The sequence below is a fragment of the Topomyia yanbarensis genome, chromosome 3 (assembly GCF_030247195.1).
Source record: "Topomyia yanbarensis strain Yona2022 chromosome 3, ASM3024719v1, whole genome shotgun sequence".
Lineage (NCBI taxonomy): Eukaryota > Metazoa > Arthropoda > Insecta > Diptera > Culicidae > Topomyia > Topomyia yanbarensis.
Genome location: NC_080672.1, coordinates 101,917,743 through 101,939,537, shown reverse-complemented (window position 1 = coordinate 101,939,537; position 21,795 = coordinate 101,917,743). Strand labels below are relative to the sequence as shown.

Below are 21,795 nucleotides of genomic sequence, written 5' to 3'. Positions count from 1 at the left end.
GTTAAAGAATATAATCACAAAAAACCGATTTCTTTAATTATTTATATTTGTCAGGGAGAGCCTAAAGAAAAATCTAATGTTTCAAATATGATCCCATCATATAGCAACGTAGCAGTAAAAATGTTTTTTAACAACAACTTTAAACATATTTCAAATTTCATAATATTTTCTAGAAAAAACTTTCTTATGAATACGATTCTAGATGTCAATCCAAATCAAAATTCTCTTTGAAAGGAATCTTTCAAAATTTAGTATTATAGTTATAGGTTCTACAAGTCTCGCTACACCCTTATCATGCCTTTTCAACGACTCTCTGCGATCAGGGATTTTTCCTGACTGTTGGAAGCGATCCTTCGTTTTCCCGGTTTTTAAAAAGGGATGTAAACGCGACGTGCGCAATTATCGCGGAATTGCAGCCTTGTGCGCTACATCCAAACTATTCGAGTCAATCGTCCTGGATTTTGTTACTCACAACTGCCGTAACATAATAGCTGAAGAACAACATGGATTTATTCCTAAGCGATCTACCAGTACCAACTTAGTTTCCTACACATCATACATAACTCATGCGCTCCAACAAAGACATCAAGTTGATGCGATTTATACAGACCTTACTGCAGCTTTCGACAAGATCAACCACCGTATAGCTGTTGGCAAACTCGAACAGCTGGGTTTTAATGGACCTTTTCTTAATTGGTTGCGTTCATACCTATTTGGCCGTCAAATGAGCGTTAAAATTGGAGATACTCTTTCCCTACCATTTGCTGCTACCTCCGGAGTTCCACAGGGCAGCCACCTGGGACCCATAATCTTCCTGTTATACATGAACGATGCCCACCTTTTACTAAAATGTGTCAAGCTTTCCTATGCCGATGACTTCAAGCTATTCACCATCGTAAAATGTCTTGATGATGCAAGACTTCTTCAATGCGATCTAGAAATCTTCGCTAATTGGTGCAGCAACAATCAGATGGTCTTGAATGCATCTAAGTGCTCCGTAATATCCTTTACTCGTAAGCATTCATTAATTATTTTCAATTATGAACTTTATGGCAATAATCTTCGGAGAGATACTTCTGTTAAAGATCTAGGTGTAATTCTTGACTCAAAATTAACATTTAGAGACCATGTTTCATACGTAACATCAAAGGCTTCCAGAACTCTTGGATTTATCTTTCGTACAGCCAAAAATTTCAGAAATGTGCACTGTTTAAAGTCACTCTATTCCTCTCTAGTACGCTCGATATTAGAATATGCATCAGTGGTCTGGGCACCATTCTATCAAAACAGCATCAGCCGAATCGAGTCCGTTCAACGCAAGTTCTTACGATTTGCCTTGCGCCATCTTCCCTGGAATGACCCGATAAATTTGCCCGCATACGAAGACAGATGTAAATTGATCGGTCTAGACCTGCTCAGTTGTCGTCGCAATGTCGCAAAGGCTTTGTTTGTCTCCGATATTATTCAAGGTAATATCGACTGCTCCGCATTACTCCAACAGCTGAACTTCAACATCCATCGCCGTGTTTTGCGATCCCATACTTTTTTCCGCCTTCCTGTTGCTAGAACTAATTATGGTCATAACGAACCCATAGCCTGTATGAGTCGTATGTTTAATCAACTCTCTGATGCCTTCGACTTTAATTTGTCCCGAGCCACCATAAAAAAAAAGTTTTTTGAAGTCATATCCACTGTTTAGTTGCTTTCGTTTATAAAATTTTTGTATTATGTTGTAAGTAGTACTTAAGCCAGTTTCACTTTTCGAGTTTGTGTTTGACATAGTTAATAAGTACTGAACTTACTTGTATGTTCTATCATTGTATATTATTTATATTCTGTGTATTATATAGTAATTAGCTTTTTTGTCATTAGGGTTAGCATATTGCCTGTTGACAATGAAAAGATGAGAAGGTTTTATGCCTACTGGAGAAGAGGCAAAAATGAGCTTCACTCCAGCGGGCTTTTCCCTGCTCCACAAATAAACAAATAAATATAGGTATATGTTTATTTCCATTTGAAAATGTATAATTTATACCTATGAGATACGACACGTGCTACGGTATCTCTAAGTTGTAGGTTTAAACAGAACAAAATTAATAATTTGATTTATATTGATTCGTTACGTTGAAGTCGCCATTAGTTTGTGTTACTTCAAGTTTTATCCAAGTGGAACGCGTCTTATCTAAAATGAATGGTGAACTAATGATCAGTCATGCGATATTTCCCATGCCTGTCGCTAACACGAAATAAACACGCATTTTCAATCACGCGATGAGCCTTTCTACTTCCATCTGTGTCGGGAGATATCAATGACTAGTTTGCTATTGTATTTATTATTATATCTTTAATAGCGAAATTTTCACCCGGAAATTGGCTAATCCGACAAGTACTTTTTCAGTAATACTTCATCTGAATGAATAAAAATAAATAAATAATAATAGATAAATAAATAAATAACTGACTAAATACTTGAGTAGATAAATAAACAAAGTAACAAAGATAAATTAATTAATAAAGATATAAATAAACGAAAACAGTATCGATAAACGAATTTGTAAATTGCTATATTTCGATGCATTTAAATGTATCAACGGATTTAGTTACATAACAAATAAATGGTTAAACTAAAAATGTATATCTACATAAATAAATACACCAGTTATTAATCTCCAGATACTCTAACATACAGATACTGGACAATATTTCGCAATCCAGGGTTTTTTTATGAAATGTATAATTTTGACCATCATCACATCTGCCGTTCGATTTATAATGGAGAAAGCAGACATCCATGGTCATCTCGTTCTTCGGGGGTTAGCGATATGAGTCCAAGAAAAAGTGGCACGAAATCCAATTCAAACATTCCGAAAGTTAACTAAATAAGCGAATATCCCGAAATGCGCCGTGCAACGGTTAGTCAAAGATGACGCAAATGAATCGTCCAGAACTGCAGTGAAGCGTTACCTGATAAGAGATTGGCTTAAACGTTTGAAGCAGTTGCGTTTGCACGTGACTACAATCTATAAAAGGTAGTTTTTTTTTAATCAGGGCTTATCACAAATATGCTAAATAAAACATGTTTACACGTTTACATGTTTATTTTTCTACTTGAGTCTCGTCTAGATTAGTCTACAACTACACTTGCCTTTTCTTTTGATGTTCTTACCAATATTCAAATAACTGGTAAATAAAAATTATTATGGCAATCAGAAATTCCAAAAACATTTCTTGGAACCCGATCATCATTCACGGAAAGTTTTATTTTATTCCAAAAGTTCGAGGATTTCTTAGAGATTTTTGAATGCAAGTTCTCCTCTAAATATTACATCGAAGATATGGTATTTAAAGCTTTGTGAGTGAATATCGGAATTTACATAAAGTATGGGTTTTTCAGTGTCTAGCTAGCGCCAATTTGGTGCAAGTTTGGAATTATCTAACTAGCATTAAGTTGGCGTTGGTAACTGACGAGGACAATCAAAAATACTAAAAACCATACTTTATGTTAGGTCTTATGCTAAATTTTGTTTTCTCCAAAATTTTCCCTGTTTGGGAATTTTGTATAGGATTTTACATGGATAGTTGAATAGTTAAGGGGAGTTTCTCATTCAAATGACCAGGAGTATGCATTTTTTGTAGGTCAATGAAAAAACAACGATGGAAATAGTTCAAATAGTTAGGATTCAAAAAGGTTATATTCTCATCTTCATTTATATTTTTTTCAAAACGAAGAAGATAAAGTGGCGCCCGTGGTGACGTTCTGTCTAAGGTTAAAAACGGGTGGAATTCCAAAACTGCGCGCCGCCTGCTGCCTCAGGATCGATCTGAAACACAAAACTAATAATAAGGCTCTGAAAATAACTAAATTTATTACAGGAATGCCCTAAGAACGGGTAAAATTTTTTAAAATTGACGTAATGGAGCCTTTTCAAACTATGATATCAATTTTTGCCTTTCTCCTATAGAAAGGTTTCCCTAGTAACAATTGAGGTTTTATGATAGATTTATAGCCACTCATAAAACTTAGATTGCATTTGTAGCGTGCTAAAAAAATTCAATTGTTACTTGGGTATGCAATCACTCTGAACATCGTCAACCTAATACCGACCATTTTATTGACATAGGGGAACATGGGGAGACTTGACCAAGCGCAAAATCCTATTTTTGGCTATGGCGTCTTCTATTCGATTCTTAAAATTTTTTCAAAAATATTTTGATACTTATTTCGATCCCTTAAGGTAATTTTAAAAGTTTGGAATGAAAAATTCTTTCCTTACAGAAAATATTACGTGATTAATAAATTTGCATTAAATCTCGACAAACATATGATTACGGCCTAAAAGCCAACTGTCAAAATCCACTTTGAATGGAAATTCCGGGCAAACCGTTACATGCCAATCACAGATGTTGGTAGTAAACGAAAGAGAAAAGTTTTCTCTTTCATAAACTGTTGTAAACTGTTCTAAGCAAGTAACGGTTTGTCCGGAATTTTCATTAAAATTGGATTTTAACAGTTGGCTTTTAGGCCGTAATCATATGTTTGTCGAGAAATGATCTAACTTTTTATCAAACTTTGTATGGACATATCTACTCGACTACTACTTACTATTAATCTACTAATATACCATATTAATCCTTGTGAAACAGTGAAATGATTTTACATAAATTGGAACATTGGAATAGTTATTACTAGAATTTCCATGACATTGAATGCAATAACTAATGTTGGGGAGAGTTGACCAAGATTTTATGGGGAGACTTGACCAAGTGGCAATTAGCTGAAGAAAGATACAAAATTCCTGATATTTATTATGCTTTGGTATCTACTGTTAATGTTAATCATGCCATAAAAAAATCCCACCTCAAACATAAGTCTTTATGTTTTAGTATTAGTAAACAAAGTTAGCAATAGTAGGACTGATTTCGTGACGTGTGAATATGCAATGCAAGCAGTACAGTTAATCCTTAAAAAGAAATGCATTTAAAAAAATTCAAATTTTTCAAATGCAACCCTTTTATATTTTTTTACTGCTACCTAAGGATCTCGACAATATGGAAATAAAATAATTACAGTATGTTTTATGTCATTTTTTGTTATGATTTTTCAAAATTCTCTTGGTCAAGTCTCCCCGCAGTGGGGAGACTTGACCAAAAAAAAAAAAAAAACGATCACAGAAAAACTTTTATATCTTTTCAAAAATTAAATTAAAAATTCTGCAAAAAATCATGAAGACGCACAATAACTTTGCACATTATATCTCAATGATTTTTGAGGGATTTAAGGCTGTTTTAGAGATTTATGCAGTTTTAGCTGAAAACTTGGTCAAGTTTCCCCATGTTCCCCTATATAGGTTTTCTGTATTTTGAAAGCAAATAACTGATATCTCAGCGAAGTGACATTTGTTTACTAATTTTCGGCGAAATATTATCCTTGTCTCAGTTATCAAATATCACTTCTACTGATATTTCAGCAAAAAAAATTGTTTGTCGAGATCTCAGCTGTTGAGATTTTGGTAAAAGATCCAAAAAAATCTGAGATTCGGCAGAAAAAATTAAGTGTGTAGTTCCTCCAGAATAAACTTTCTTAGTGATTTCGATTTTGAAATGAGCACATTACGTAATACGCACTAACCGCAATTGATAAAACCTGTTTTAATCCACCTAGCGGTGCAATTGTGCCTTTCTCATTTCTCTAAATTATGGCACGGAGGCTTTTTATGTTCAACATAATTGTGGAAATGTCCATTACATTCTTAGTACACTTTGCACTTATACACAATGGCATGCCAGCCACGAACTTGATGAGCTACGTGTCGACGGTGAAACACTTGAAACAAAAAAATATCATACTCCATTAGCCTAATCAGCATTAGATCAATGTTATCTGCTTGCTAACTCATTTTGTCATGCGGGGCTGGGTATGTGAAGAGGGCGAAAGTCCCATGAACGAACGACTCCCCAGCTTAAATTGGTATGCTTTGTGATACAGTGGTGGTTTAAAGATGATGGGGTTGAAAGGGAGGGGTATGAGGGCTGGATGGGGTGGTGGTCTGAGGGGTGATTTAAGGAGATTTTTAAAGGAGGGGCGCGAACAGTAGAGGGGGGGTGTAACCCCTCTCCGTAAACCATCAACTACGCCCCTGTTAAAATCCAGAAACCCTAAACGAGTCGAAAAAAAATTAGGCCGGGATTAGGTTGACGTTTTTCAGAGTGATTGCATAACCTTTCTATATGAGAAAGGCAAAAATGTGCCAAAATCCAAAAAAGTGAATCGTAGTCAAATTTTTTTTTCGAGTTTGCATCAAATCTCGACGTTTCATGCACCTTGAACACATTTAGCATCAAAAATAAAAATTCTATTTTTAATTTTTCCTATAGTTTATATGAGAAATTTCTGTGTGGCCGCACTCTGAAACCCGTAATTCCGGAACCAGAATTCCGATCGATCCAAAATTCAATAGCAGCCGATGGGAAGGTTGCACCTTTCATTTGAGACTAAGTTTGGGCAAATCGGTCCAGCCATCTCTGAGAAAAATGAGTGACATTATTTGACACATACGCACATACATACACACACACATACACACACATACACACACATACATACATACACACACACATACAGACTTTTTCCGATCTCGACGAACTGAGTCGAATGGGATATGACACTCGGCCCTCCGGGCCGGGATTAGGTTGACGTTTTTCAGAGTGATTGCATAACCTTTCTATATGAGAAAGGCAAAAACCAGTGAAAAATTTGATTTGAAGTGAATTCGAGTTTGAAACCATTTCAAAATTGAAACTTATTTAAAATTTCTTAATAAGTTGAAAATTTTTGGCGGTGTCAACCCTCTTCCTGGATCCGCCACTGGTTTCAGTGTTTCATGGGTGTCGATGTATGTGCAAATCGTACTGAGTGAGTAATAGACATTTCCTCCATTATATTAAACATAACCAGCCATGGAATCGTAACGGGCGTTCCATAAAAAATGAGAATGATATCAATACCTTTCTGTAATTAAAATAAAGAGCGTAAATTTTTTCCTCTTCAAGAAAATTGCTCTCTGGACTCTAGAAACGGGTGGAACTTTTCTTTTCGCTCGGGTGCTGTCAGTTCAACCGAAGATGGCGTCGAAACTGCAAGCACTCCGCGAGCGTGTTGTACGGTTTTACGAAACGCATGGTCATCGTGGAAAAAGTTTATGGTAGACCACTTTCGAGACGAAAACGTGCCCGTGAGTACAGTTTACCGGATCCTGGCATCCCTGAGCGTGGAGTGGAAGGCCGGCAGCGACCGTCCGGCGAAGAAAATGAAGAAGAAGAATAAGGAAGCGGAAGGAGTTCCCGAGCAAATACTCATGGTGTTCCAGCTAAGACAAAGTTTGATTTCACTATATCTCATTACCAAACAAAACTTATTCATTATTAGAACATTGGAAGTAAGAAGTCATTATGGTGTCATCACGAGTAGAGTATTTCTGAAGAAACGTAATCCCTGGACTTATTGATCTCTTGCGAATCCCTTGACTTATTGAAATCTTGCACTAAATTGTGTATTTCATGAACTATATCATGAAAGTGAAACTAACTTAATTACTCGTAATCATGAACCATTTCATGAAGCATCAATTAATTCTTGAATAATATTCTGAATTTTGTAAAGTAATTCACAAGAAAATATCAAGACTGTTACAGTTTTTAGGACTAATTGAGAATCAATTGAGATCGTAATCAAGATGTAATAAATCATGAATAAGCTCATGTCAATGTTCCAAAATTTATGGACAAAATCGTTAGTTAAAATTTGTATTATAAATATTGAAAAAAATAAGTTGTGAGTTAGTTAGCGGGCAGAAAAACGAATTGTTACGCAAAAAAAACAATCAAGCATCCGCAAATTAAAGCGTTATGTGATTTTTCCAGAACTCATAAATTTGAGAACAATTTTTTTTTCGTCTGCGCCGGTATATAAACCAACCAGGATATAAACCTACTACTAGGTCATCTGGCAATATCAAGTTCACTACGAGCTTCTCGGTGTCCCGATTTATATTGGTTTGGTAGTCCGAAGCTGTAGCTGGTGTCGTTAATTTTCTGTTTGTCATTCACTAATTTGGAAAAGCTTCACGGAACAAAAATAAATCCATAAATTATACACAAATACTTTCCATAAAAATTTCAAGATCATGTTGAAAATTATTAAAAATATCTTCTAAATTTGTGAATTTCAAAAGCACGCAAGAACTAGTTAACCAGTTCCATGAACAATATTTCGCTTTTCATGAAATAGTTCATGAGAAAACATGACGACGTCAATAGATCCGCATGAAATTTCCTAGGCAAAATCATTTATCGTATATAACGAGTATTTACAGTAGAATTTCGTCATCTAAGTTATTCCCATTTGTGCAAAAATAAAGCTGTTAGATGATCTAACAGCTTTATTTTTGCACAAATGGGAATATTACACCTCAAATTTCTTTGTGTGATAATATAGCTGATGATTTTTGTTATTTCAATATTAATTCGTCAAAAGGGCGAAAGTGTTTTTTGTAAACAAACTTGTTTCGCTCATTAGTCTGCTACAGAGCGGAATTTCATGAAAAATATGTGTTAATGTAAATTTTTACCCTTCGTAGAAGTAATTTCAAATGTTTTCTGCTTTGAAATTATAGTAAATTAAGAGAAACCATCAAAATAAAAGTTTGTTTACAAATCTTATTCGCCCTTTTGCAAATTTAGCATGGATTTTATTTATATTTTTGATCCGTGTATGTTTGAAGCCAAGGGCAGCTGAAAAGTAAGCAACATTGTAACAACATTTAATTTCATTGTAGAGATTAGTTCTAATGATTCACAAGAGGTTTAAATAAATGTCCTTTTTCAGCAAATCCGAAGAAATTTGCGAAACAACATAAAATTTGTTAATATTTGAGCGTATGAAATTTAGAACAAGATATTTTCTTTTTCAAACTCATTTCAAACGGAGATTATGCGTTTCCCATAATTTTTTACCTAATTTTAGGGGGGAATTAAAAGTATCATTACATTTGGTTTACATTGGAGTACGCCTGGGTTATAATAGTTGAAGTTTGTATTCGATTTCCCCTATCATAGTTGTTCGTCATCCGCTTATCCCCTGTTTTGAATACGGTTGCTATTATACTGATGTTGGAATGAATCCGCCTTGTTAATTTTTTTTTTCCAAGCATAATAGGCCTTACAAAAAGCAGTGTTTTCTTTTACTTTTTCTCAATTTTCAACTCAAAAGTCTTTCTTTTAAAAAATGTCAAACTGTGTTTCGAGTCCTTAGAAATGTATTCAATTAATCCCGTTAGCTTAAGATTTAATTAATGAAATGTTGAAGAAAATGTTGAAAAACATGTTTTTCCAGCAGATGTTTCTGCATTTGTACTTGCGAATGATTTGTTCGGTGTTCTCGTCGTCGCCAGAGTGTGGAATTGAATTTGTGTATTTCGGCTCACGTGGTTGCTTACTTGTGCAACGATTACGTTTGCACTTCGGAGAATTTTTTTTAGATTCCTTTTCCTTCTCTTTTTCGATCATGTTTTTTGATTATCTACTTCAACAACACCTTAAACTATTATATTGTTAACTCACGCGAAATATCTGACGCGTTTTCATTGATGATGAGATCTTTGCTTTCGAACGAGCACGTAATGTTTTGAACGAAACCTTGAATTGTTCAGAGGCTGATCGAATACTGGCTCCCTCCATGAACAGATGCGTGATCTTGTGTTCTGTATGTCCTCTTCACTTCGTTTTGGCGTTTTTCGCACGAAATTACGCACAATTTTCCTGCCAAAATAATTTCACTTTAATTGTAGTAGTAACCTACAGTGTCTCCAAACAGCTGATCTATCGTGCCCCCAAGCGTACATTTCATGTTGATTTTCGCATTTCAAAACGAAACATATCGAAAAACCAACACAAAACTCGTATTCAGCATTAATTCTCATTCTCAGGGGTGTTCTCAGCATTAATTCTTACGTAAGAAAAAACTCACTCAACATTTTTTTACATTGATTAAATGTACTGTACTGAGGACAAAAGATGATGCGTTTTTGCAATTACCTCAATGTCTCAAAGTATCTTCATACACACATCTCTAACTGCTTCCAGAAGTTGTTGAAGATGAGGAACCGACTTGATCGTCTAGAATCTCGATTTATCCTTTGATGAAGTAGTCTCCGATTTCTATGGATCCAGAAACACATTTTTGGAGTGGGTCTGAATTTTGATTTTGAAATGAACTTTGCTTCACTTAATACGTAATAACCTCATTTAATGAAAATCATTCAATCATTTGGTTTGAAATGATGTGGAATTAAAAAATTAAACTAATTGAAAATTTCTTATATTTTTGAAAGAGTCTGGATCTTCAGGACACTCCCTCTGGGTCCGCCCCTGGGTTTCTAGACGATTTTGCCATTTGTGAAAATTAAAAAAAATCATTGTGGCACGAATCGATTTCAGTCACATTTTCTACTTAAATTGGAACAGATCTGCTCTTATCAGCATTTGTCAATTTTGACCACAGCACTAAGAAAAAAATACGGATAGTTTTCCTCCATCTTGTACTACATTTCGCTGCGGAACTTGACCTTCTAGTTCGACAGTCGCCGCAGCCGATTCAGGATATTTGCAGGATTAGTGGTACGCTTTTACTGACCACTAAGAATCCTTCCTGGCTGAGGTTAAAACAATATACAAGTTTCTTATAAGTTCAACACCTTACCATTTGAACCTTCAGATCTGAGAGAACTGAATAAAAAATACCAATCATAAAATAATCATTGTAGAATTTTTCATGGCTTTCGCTAATATGTTTATTCCTAATAATGCAAGTACTTCTATACGGTCAACCATATTTATAGTTTGAACATCGTGTACAACAAAGGAACAAATACATACGCCCTTGCATCGATGCGCAACATTATCTGCCAGTTTTGAGCTTCTAGAGAGTTCGTGGAATACGTATGTAAATACTCCACTGATAATTAAAAAATACAAAAAAATAACGTCCAACGCAACAACACACGAGCCGCGGTCGGAAATATCAATGCTGGTGATCAGCTGACGGTCCTGCCGGTGAGGTTGGTAAACTTGTTTCAACCATAGAGGAGGTTTGGTCTTATTGAATGTTTGTTAGCATGATTGGCGTGACGCGACAAATTTGTTTAGTCACTGTTTAAAAAATTGCATGGTTTTTCGTGTTCAGTTTTTATCCATTGAAATACACACACGGAGCTAGTTGTGTCTGCATCGTATCGTACAGTTGATCAGGGAAACCTGCTCTTATGATATTTACAAACAAGTTACAAACAAAGTGCGACTCGCGGAATTTGTTACGCGTGAAAGTTCCGCATCTTATCACAACATAGCGCTTTGCCCCTATATTTTTGCACTTTATTTCATGTCTTCTTCATTTATATATGTACGCCACGCTAAGAAAACCTGTCGTTTAACATCTCAGCAGCGAAGGCTTGCTCAATCGAGAATTTTTTGCATTATTAGGCGCCGACATCAGCTAAGAACTAGTCCAACCACTTCTATGTAGGTAATGATCTATGTAAATCGTGCGCAGTACGCAACGGCCACTATTTTCAAAGATCCGCGTTCTCAAATTCAATTGTTTCGCACAGTTAATAAATTTCCCTAGATTTTCACACGCTAAGTCTGTACCGTCGCTATTGTTATCGGTTGATTTTCTATACGTACATCCAATACCTACAGCACAATAATTATGACTACTGAGATGCGACTGACCGTTGGACGCCTACACTACAGATGGCCATCGAACTGGACCCTGCCGGAGATTGGTTCTGATTCTGATTTATTGCTGATGCACTACACTGGGAATACTATCAGTTTCTTCACTACAGTAGTGTGGTGCGCGCTAAAAGTCGATTGCGTACGCGCGCGTTGGCTGATCGGTTCGAACTACTACGATCGGTTGCCGACGAGCTGCACAAGTCCACCCATGCGGGTAAGCGTTCGCGATCCGTTGTTGACTGACGGACTAAAACACCGCTACTGCTGCTGCTGCTGGTGGTCGCCGCTTGCAGCTTTGCTTGCGCTGATTGGAGGAAGATTTTTTGCGAACTCAATTCAATTCAATGGAAAGTTATTGATGTGGTTTCGATTAAAGATGAAATGGAACATGTGACAAGTTTAGGTGCGTGTTGATTTGTTCGGAACATAACAAAGGTTATCAATGCCGTTATGATTGACCAAAGTCTAGGTTATTCTCAGTTTGGTGTTAGATGAAAGTAAATGTTAATCATAACACAGAACACGTGTGCTCTCCGGGTCTTAACTCGGGAGTCACGTAGTCAACGTAGAACCTTCAAATGTTTTTTTTTGCATGTGTGGTGTGGTTCAATATTGCTCGGAACGAGCTTGATCAGAATAAAACAAACATCTCTATCAACCTAATTTAAAGGATAAATTATGCCTTTCACCTATTTGCGTATGACTGAAAAAGAGTTTAATATTTGTTCTGTAGCTCATATAAAAATAAATATTAAATATTATTAAATTACGTTTTCTTCCTTAAGAGATTTTGGAGCTCATGAAACATGTAGAGGGAGGTATTGGCCGTAGTTGGATAGACGTATCGATATTACTTGTTTGAGACAATCAAGATGAATCTTGCAGAACATCAAATTTGCGATTTTTTATCGTTTCAGAGGTATATGAGTTTTATTTGATGTAACACGTGTGACCCCTGTTGTGAAATAAATACGTCTTTTGCGAATGTAAAGCGTCCAGCTTTCGGGAACTGGTAATACATTTTTCGGCTTTCTCATTGCAAAATCTATCCACAATAGTTTTTTTTCAAGCAAAACAAAAACTTGGGCACTAGAGGGACAAACTTTAAGCTCTTAGGGGGAGGATTTACAGTCAACCGATTTCGGTCAGATTCAGAAAGTGCCATTTTACATGGTTTACAACGTCGCTGGTGGGTGTATGTTGAGAGATTAATGTTTAAAATAATTTAATATAACCTTGAGGTACAGTTTTATGTTGAATTCTACATATTAAGAACAATTTTGAAAAGATTGTGCAAAATAAAAAGTGTAAAATAGCGAATTGTGAACAAATTCCGTGCTATAAGGAACCCGAGCAAACGAAAAGTCCATAATATCACTATGCTAATGGTCCAAATTCACCATCGTTGCATGTTGTATAGCCACTGAAAAAAACCATTGCACAGTGGTCCAGAATGTGAATTTAGCATGAATTTTAACTTTTTGCTAAAATTAAATGACTTGGCCTTACAATATGTTTGGCAAAGTTGTTGTACTTTGCAAGGTCCTTCTTTTTGTTTAAACAGAAAGTAGGGTGGTTCTAATTTTAACAATATTTATAGAGCTTGACTGTCATCAATAAAGTAATAGAGCAAAACATTTTAGACAAGTTTGTTGAAGACATGCAAGCTCTAGCTTTTATCCTTTTCATTGCACGATAAATCCAAATGTAAACTTTAGGGTGTTCCTTGAAAAAAAATGGCTTTTTTCTATAACTTTAGTAGGTTTTATTTTACCCTAAGATACCCTTTGGGCAACTTGAAGATTATTTTAAAGCGCATAATTTGTTTAAAAAAAAACGAACTACTAAACTTTTTTCGTTTCAAAGTTATGAAAGAGAACTTTTATTTAAAAATATAACTTTTTCTTCGATTAGGGCACTTAACATTAAATTCCGTTGCGTGCTGTATAGCTGTGTAGATCACTAAAAAATGGCAAATGCGATATTTTTTTATATCTTACAATATTTACTCAAAAAATAGTTAATTCTTAGCTAAAAGTTTATATAACTTTCTAATGAGAGAAGCTAGAGGTTCGGTATGTTGAGACAAATTGTTCTCCTTCAAAATAGCTGAAAGTGATTCGAAAGTGATCTTAATGAAAAATCAAAACTGATAAAGTTATATAAAGAAAATCATTTTTAAGAAACACCCTATTTTTGGTAAATTTCTTGTAAAATGGAACGTACACGACATAGAGTTCCAGTGTCTTCAACAAAGTTTTTTTTAATTTTATTTTCTTCAATTTTCTGGAAGACAGCGGCACTTTATCTGGAACCATTAAAAAGATAATTTTCTGACCTTGAAAACCACCTCACCCACTATTTAAAATAATACAGGGGGTGCGCGTAGCGTAGTTGGTAAAAATCGATTGCCTTGTACGCAGCGCACCTGGATTCGAGTCTCGACCCCGCACATAGGGTTAGAAATTTTTCACAAGAGATTTTTCTAACCCGAAGAAGCGAATGACCTGAAGGTTAAAACCTCTATAATCGAAATAAAAAGAAATGCAAAAGTATTGTAAAGCGCAATATTTTATCATAAAAACGAATCAATATTTTTATATTGTCCACCGTGAAAGTAATTTAAAGGGTCAGTTCATGAAAAACCAAATTTTTAATATAAATTTTTCAGTTTTCATTTTGTACCAACCTATCCGCCACATGTTTTCAAGAGTTTTTGAAGACGAATATTTTCTTCCAACACATCAAAACTCTAGCTTCTATTATTGAAAAGATTTCAAAACAAATTTTATGAAATTTTTAAAAATATCGCCTTCGCCATTTTTTGCTCAATTATAACTCTAATTAGTTAGTTGAAAAAGAAATATCTTTTGTTTGCCCCAATGAATGATATTGTTATTCCAAAGAACCAAATTTTTGGCGAAAAAGTGCTCATAACTTTTAAGGGAAAATAGTTAGATACGTGGTACCATGAAACAAATTTTTCGCCTTAAATCAATCTTAAAGTTGTCTGAAGACTACTTCAGTTTTAAATCAATACCGCAAAAGTTATATGAATAAAACAATTTTTCTAAAAAACATTAAGAAGCACCCTAACCTTTGATTTAAAAATTATTGTAAAATGTAAAGTACTACAGAAGATATGTAAGCTTCAGCAATCTTTTCTAAAATTTGTCGACTACAGGTCTTACCATCCCGATAGGTTGATTACTTGAAAAATCATGAATGTGCGTAGCCTTAAACTTAAATAAGTTTATTTGAGTTATTTTAACTATTTTCTTTAATTTGTGAATTAAATTTGAAATATTCATTGTGCCCGTGTTATTCGTTTTGTGCAAGTTTTCATTTTATTTTAGTAATTTTATTAATTTCAATGATTTTATTAATTATATTATTTATTTGGTTTTCTTAAATTATTTCTTAAATTTAGTTTTATTGATTCTTAAATTTAAATAAATTTTTCACTTTTTTCAAATTTACTCATCTCATTCATTTATCATTTTATTTGCTTGATTTGGTTCGTTTATTTCATTTGTTTATTATACAGTGAAGACCCGATTTTATTAACCCCCGATTTTGTGTGCATCCGATTTTATCAATCTCCGAGTTTGTGCGCTTCTTGAACCGATTTTATCAAACTTACTTGAAAATCCGTTTGATGCACCATTTCAGACGCACCAATTCAAATTGGAGTGAAGCGAACATTTTTCTTATTTTAAAGATGTAAAAATGCAAAAAATGAAAACATTTTTTTTTAATTTTGCGCTGCTAAACCCCCTAAGGAAAATTTATACTAAATAATCAGAAAGAGTTATGAGGCCAAGTCTATCGACTAAAAAGAATCTTCTAACAAAAATCCCATTTTTGTCACTGTCCCTATTTCGTCAGCCCAAAATTCACCAATGGGATGATAAAAACGGGTCTAGACAATGTTCATTTTATTTATTTCAATAATGTTGCATATTTTTATGTTATTCATTTCATTTATTGTGTTAATTTTTATATCAACATTCTATTCATGTTCTGTTTGGTCATAGCATATTTTCTTTTAAAGTTGTTATTTTAGTGCTATTGTTCATTTCAGGTTATTTGATGAATTTCAATCATGTTTTGTTGTTTTATTTATGTTATAAAAACATTTTCTTTATTGTATTAAATTTAATAGCTTTGTTTTATTTTATTTGTTTTAGCCATTTATTTATTTTCTCTTTCATTATTATTCTACGAAATATTGTTAATATTTCATTCATTTTGTTTATGACATGCATGTTACTCATTTTATTAAATTAATCAAAATGTTGGAATGTTTCTATTGGAGTAGTTTTTGTGCCTTTTTCATTTCATGTTATCCTGTTCAATATATTCATTTTACTCATGTTTTAATGTGATTGTTGTTTAATTTATTTTATTGATTTTAATTATTGTGTTCATTGTATTTATTTATTTGATTTTGATAATATTTTTTAACTTTTTTTGCTCATTTTATTCATTTTCATTTATTTGTTGTTTTATTTTTTTCTATTGTTCGAATTAAATTATTTTGTTAACAAATTAACACAAACAAATCATGGATTTCAATATTTTACAACTTTTATTAACTAGCATATAATCCCAAACAATAGCATACAAACACGTTCTATAACAAATGCCTACTATGTATAAATTTCGACGACAATCGGTTAAGCCGTTTGGGAGTCCATAAATCATATACATACAAATCTTGACTTTTAAATATATTTAAAGATTTTGTATATGTTAATATATGTATTACTTTTAATAATTTCTATAGTTTTACTAAATAAATTTACTTTATTCATTTCATTATAATTATTAATTTTAAAATATTAAAATAATTTTTAAATTTTTTTCGATATTATTTAGTTTCATTTCGAATAGAACGTGAACTTGCGTTCTTCTCAAATTTATTCATTTTCACACCTTCATAAAGTTATTTAGTTTCACTGATGTTTAACTTTAATAGTTTTATTATTTTCATTTATTTCTAACTCCATAATTTTGTTCATCTGATTAATTTATTCATTTTATTCAGGACTGGTGGTGGTCGAAAACGATCGGAAATGGTTCATTTTATTCGATTTTATGCCTTTTTTCACTTTATTTATTTGATTAATTTATTCGTTTCATTCTTTTTGGGATTTTTTTCTTCAATATTATTTGACACGACTCAATGCGTTAGTACAACTGAGCTGTGTATCTTTCGTGTTTTTAAAAGCTGTAAAAATAAAAAAACAAAGTTGCTGCATGTTTTGTTGACGCAGTTTGCTGCTGCGTGTTGAGATCCTCTTTCTTGGGGGTGATGCATTAGTTGCTTTCATGCTGTTCATTACCTGAAGTTCTAGTTTGTTCTTGTTCTTTCGGGTCGCTGCTGTAATTCCGTCTTCATCGGCATTTGTTTCTTTATTGGTGGTGTTGGTTGTTGGTTTGAAGGCATTTGATGTAAGCTTTGTTTCATTATAGATTTAGTATTTGTTACTGCCCGATCCGCAGTCATTGGTTTAGCAACCGGTTGTGGTTTAGCATACGACGACTGTGTATCGGTCTTATTTGTAAGAGATGGAATTTCCTTAGCAGCCTCTGTGCAAGGTTTTCCGTGGTGTAACGGCTGATTACAGAATTGGCACGTAGACTAATGTTCGCTGAGCCTATGCGACATCTTGGATTGATTTGCATTGGATGGTCAGGTAGTAGGTTTTGTCGGACGCATTCTTACCACACGCACACTGTTGCGAAGACCTGGGGAGTAGTTGCTCCAAGTATCTTCCTTAACGGTTTCCACTTCTCCGTGTTTTGACATGTGTTGTGTGACAACGCTGGCTCTAGTACGCAGTACAAGGTCATGTAGCTTTACTTCAATAGTATCATTGTCTATATATGCTGGGAAGCTGTCTAAAATGTCATTACATTCGGCGGTGTGTTTCAAGTTGTTCTGCGAAGCAAATGATTCTGCTTGGATAATGGTTTTGAACGTAGTCAGTATCGCATGACGAAGACGATGGAATTGCATAGAATTAACTTCTGCTACGTTGAGCTTCATATTCACCTTCAACAATTGCTCCACTTTACTGGACATTTCGAAAAGTGAAAAGCAACATAGTTTGATCGCACCGGGCAATAACTTTGCATTGTCATTGTTTGTTTACGTTTAACATACTAGGTAGAAAAAAACGAAATTTTGCGTTAGCTAATAGACAAAGCAGCACACGGGTAGATTTGATTGCGTGCTCTGCTATAGCAGCGCAACGATTTTTAGCTTCTGAATTGAGTGAGAGGAGAAACCAGCCTCTTTGGGATTATATTTATTGTATTATTTTTTCTTAATTTTATTTTTTGCTTTATTTTGTTCATTTCGGCCATTTTATTCATTTTTGTTACTGTTGGTCGTTTTAATTATGTTACTCATGTTTTAATTTAAAAATAGTTTTTCCATGTGTTCTTTTTATTCATTTCATTCATTGTACTCAGTTGTTTACTTTTATTATTTTGTCTTTTTGTTTATTTCAGTTTTTTATTGTTTATTTTATTCCTGATAATATTTTTTTTGTTCTACGTTTCTACGCTACGCTCTTTAGTAGAGAACAATTATGGCAAAAGCTTTTTTTGTCCATTAAGGAGAAAACTGTTTAAAACCATCTTTGCGCGTGAAGAGTACAAAACCTATAACTAAATTAGTTATGGAATTTGAGTTTCGACTTCGTCTCATCAGAATCCGACACTAGTGCCGGATTGACGCAAGCTCCTAAAAACGGAGACACATTTTGTGTTCCTGAGTATAATTGAGGTCCACGGCCGGAAATATATCTCCAGTTCTGTTTGACCTAAAGCCAAAAACTAAAGATTTTCCCATTCCCTATGACGGATCGGTTATTGCCGCAACCTCTACGAATACTAGAAAAGAGATGAATTTTTCATCATCTTTGCGTAAATGTACATTAACCATAGATCTAGTACAGGACTGGTAGAGTTTTACATGCTATGAGAAGTAGAACAGCTCGAAGTGCTCGCAGAAGTCATCGTCCGTAAAATACCATACCAACAGAAGACATTATATTATCGAATCTAGCCCACAGTGGAAAACATTAATCTATAAATGCGCTGTGTCTATGACGGTGACTAACTACTGTGAAATTGCAAGCATTTAGGCGATTGCGGTGATATGTATGATATTCTCGCTAGGTTCGTTTTCAAACTGATCATATTTTTCTCAATGCTAGAGTTACTTTAGTTTTACAAGCTTTAACATTAAACAAACACAATTTGATTTTCCTCAAGTTTATATTGATAGATAGCTCACCATTGGCACTATATCCCGTAGCGAAACTTGATCTTCACTTTAGAAATGATTTGTGGTCAACCTGCGTGACAATTACATCTGATCATGTATAATCCGTTTTTAACAGTTAGGGGAAAGTGGGCCATTTCGGACCATTGGCCAATTGGGACCTCTAGCTGTTTCTCAGCTATGGTAATATGAAAAGTATATATCATTTTCATGGCTGTCATATAGTTCTGTTCAATCTCACAAAATTTTGTGTTCTATCTCACAAGTGCATTATCATTATTTTGGATCTGCCAGAAAATATCTTTCATTTAATATCTTGTTTTGAACGAAACTATCAACTGTTTCTGTTTAATCGCTGTGTGAATAGTAGAGTATGGGTTGGTCCAATTCGGACCTTGTGCCGTAAATACGATCTGATACGCGATCGCGAAAACCCGTTTGAGAGGAAAGTGTACGCAGTCGGTCGAGCTTCAAGGAAAACATAAGTTTTCGCAAATCGGTTGACAGATTTCGACGTTATAGTTCATAACCTATTTTTGGGTAATTTGGCCTAGCTCTTACTTTTTATTGTATTTTTACTACAAAGTTTTATATATCAAAGAGAACTTTTCATTTCACAATTCGAAATTTAGTGATAATCAAATAGGAATAACTTAGTCCAAAATAGGAATTCATTTCTATTGTAAAAAATCGATAAAAAATTGGTGGTCCGAATTGGAACAGGATTGGGGTAACTCGGACCTTTCATGTACTTTTGCGCAGAATTGTGTAAACACAATACGGTAAAAGATCAGAAAAAGTCGGCTTAGAAAATAATGTGCGCAATTGATCAGGCTTTCAGGAAAAAATATTTTTGAATCGGTTGACACGTTTCAGTTCGATAGCTCGAAAACCCTTATCAATTTTATAGCTCATAAACCCTTACTGGCCCAGTTCTCCTATGAAAAGTTGAAAATTTGAAATAGATGATTAATTCCAGCCATTGTTTTAGCTTATTCCAGGGTAAAATAGGTTTCATTTTACAGGCTCTTCATTGGGTTTATGCTGGTCGATCGATTTATTTATTACAAGCATTTCTTCTCTCTTTAGCATATATCAAAAACAGTGGAGATGGTCAGCAAGGTTGTAAGATAATGATTTTCACTTTATTCCTATCATCGGCCTAACCTTTTTTGCAGCTTAATTACAACAAAAAATGGAATGTACTTTTGAAGTGATCTGTTAATATGGTTGTAGGTCTGGTCAAATACAACACAAAATCACGTTTAATGAATTTAATATACTCTCAAAATCTCGCTTTATAGCAAAAAAACTATTTTTCGGGACTTTCGGCGCAAACAAACGGTCAGTTTTCAAACGATGATCTTTTCCACGGTATGTTATGTATCTTTTGTTAAAAATACTATGCGGTTTTGGGACAACAATATGAAAGAAACTGTTATTTTGCGATTTTTTCATGAAAAATTTGAAACATGCTCAACATTTTTATTAAGAAGAGTCTTTGTTTTAATACAGATTTCATTAAAATAAGTATTTGGGTGAAACTCAAGATGGCGGCTTCAAAATGGTACTGCTCTTGCAGTAAACTGTAAAATCACTATAATTTCTTAAAGGTAATGTAATTCTGCAATTATGTCTAAAATTAACAATAATATATTTTTAATTTTTTAACGTGGTTCAAGTGAAAAAAGTTAACTTAGTTTTATTATTCTACTGTTCATTAGGCAATTAATGAATCGTAAAAATAGATTCCAACTAAGCATAAGCCGTACAGAAATTCATTAAAGGTTAAGTAATTATAATGATTTTTGATATCAGTCTAGTAGTTTTCGGATCATGTTTCGCACAGAGGCAGACGGAAATCGCCATTTTAAAACCGCCATTCTAGGTTTCACTCAGATACTTTGCAATGTGTGGAATAATTTCAATAGCATTATGCTTATAAACCTGAAATGATTACATATGGTGTGGGAATACTTCTCTCCTTTATCTTTATGAAAACTGAGGACCTTATCGAGCTCTATGCAGGATATGGAAAATATTGCTCGATTTTCCTGTAGGCAGATATAAAATAAATGTACATAATGAGCAGCTCATGTGCAAAAGTAGGCAAATGTCCACAGAATGTTTAGATCAATAACAACCAGAGCTTGAAAAAATTGACATCCCTGTGTGAACTTGAAAGAAAACAAAATTCAATTCATGCCTGCCGCGATGAATGAACTGTTTGGTTCGTTTCCCTCATCATTCGTTCTACCGACACAGCGCATTCAGGTACGGACATGTTCGGTTTCAGAAGCAAACTGAATTTTGTTTCTATGCTAGCTCTGAGAGGAATTATTGAGAAAAAGTGCCCCAGATATAGATAACGCAGTTCACTTATGCTCGAAAATGCAGAAGATGCCAGCTTCTGCATTCAAACTGTCCACATAATAACAAATGAATGCTTTAGTTGGTGAAGGAGTTTATATTTCCTCTGCACTCAAGCATTCGATTCTGCGTGAAATTCCAGTCAGTCGGAAAGTTAATGAATGAGGGAGGCGGTGAATCTGAATGTTGGTTTCGATAAATACAAGCAGAAATAGGTAAATGATTTTGAAATTTTGCATCACTGATAACAACAAATATTGTAAATGCAAGAATAAATAACAGAATAAACAGTATGAAATTTAAGAGAAGAAAATCACATTCGTCTCTAATTA

General features: G+C 34.2%; 1 protein-coding gene across 4 annotated transcripts in view; it reads right to left on the bottom strand.

Annotated features, from left to right (window-relative positions):
- LOC131689596 (sialin-like) overlaps window positions 1-12,045 on the bottom strand; it is a 42,535-nt gene extending 30,490 nt beyond the window's left edge. For 2 of the 4 annotated variants that reach the window (XR_009305424.1, XM_058974796.1), the window contains exon 1: window positions 11,788-12,045. The gene's annotated coding sequence lies outside the window, so the exon portion shown is untranslated. Of the gene's footprint in view, window positions 1-11,739 lie in introns of all 4 variants that reach the window. The other 2 variants (XM_058974797.1, XM_058974798.1) reach the window with 2 other exon arrangements.
- Window positions 12,046-21,795: the final 9,750 nt, after the last annotated feature.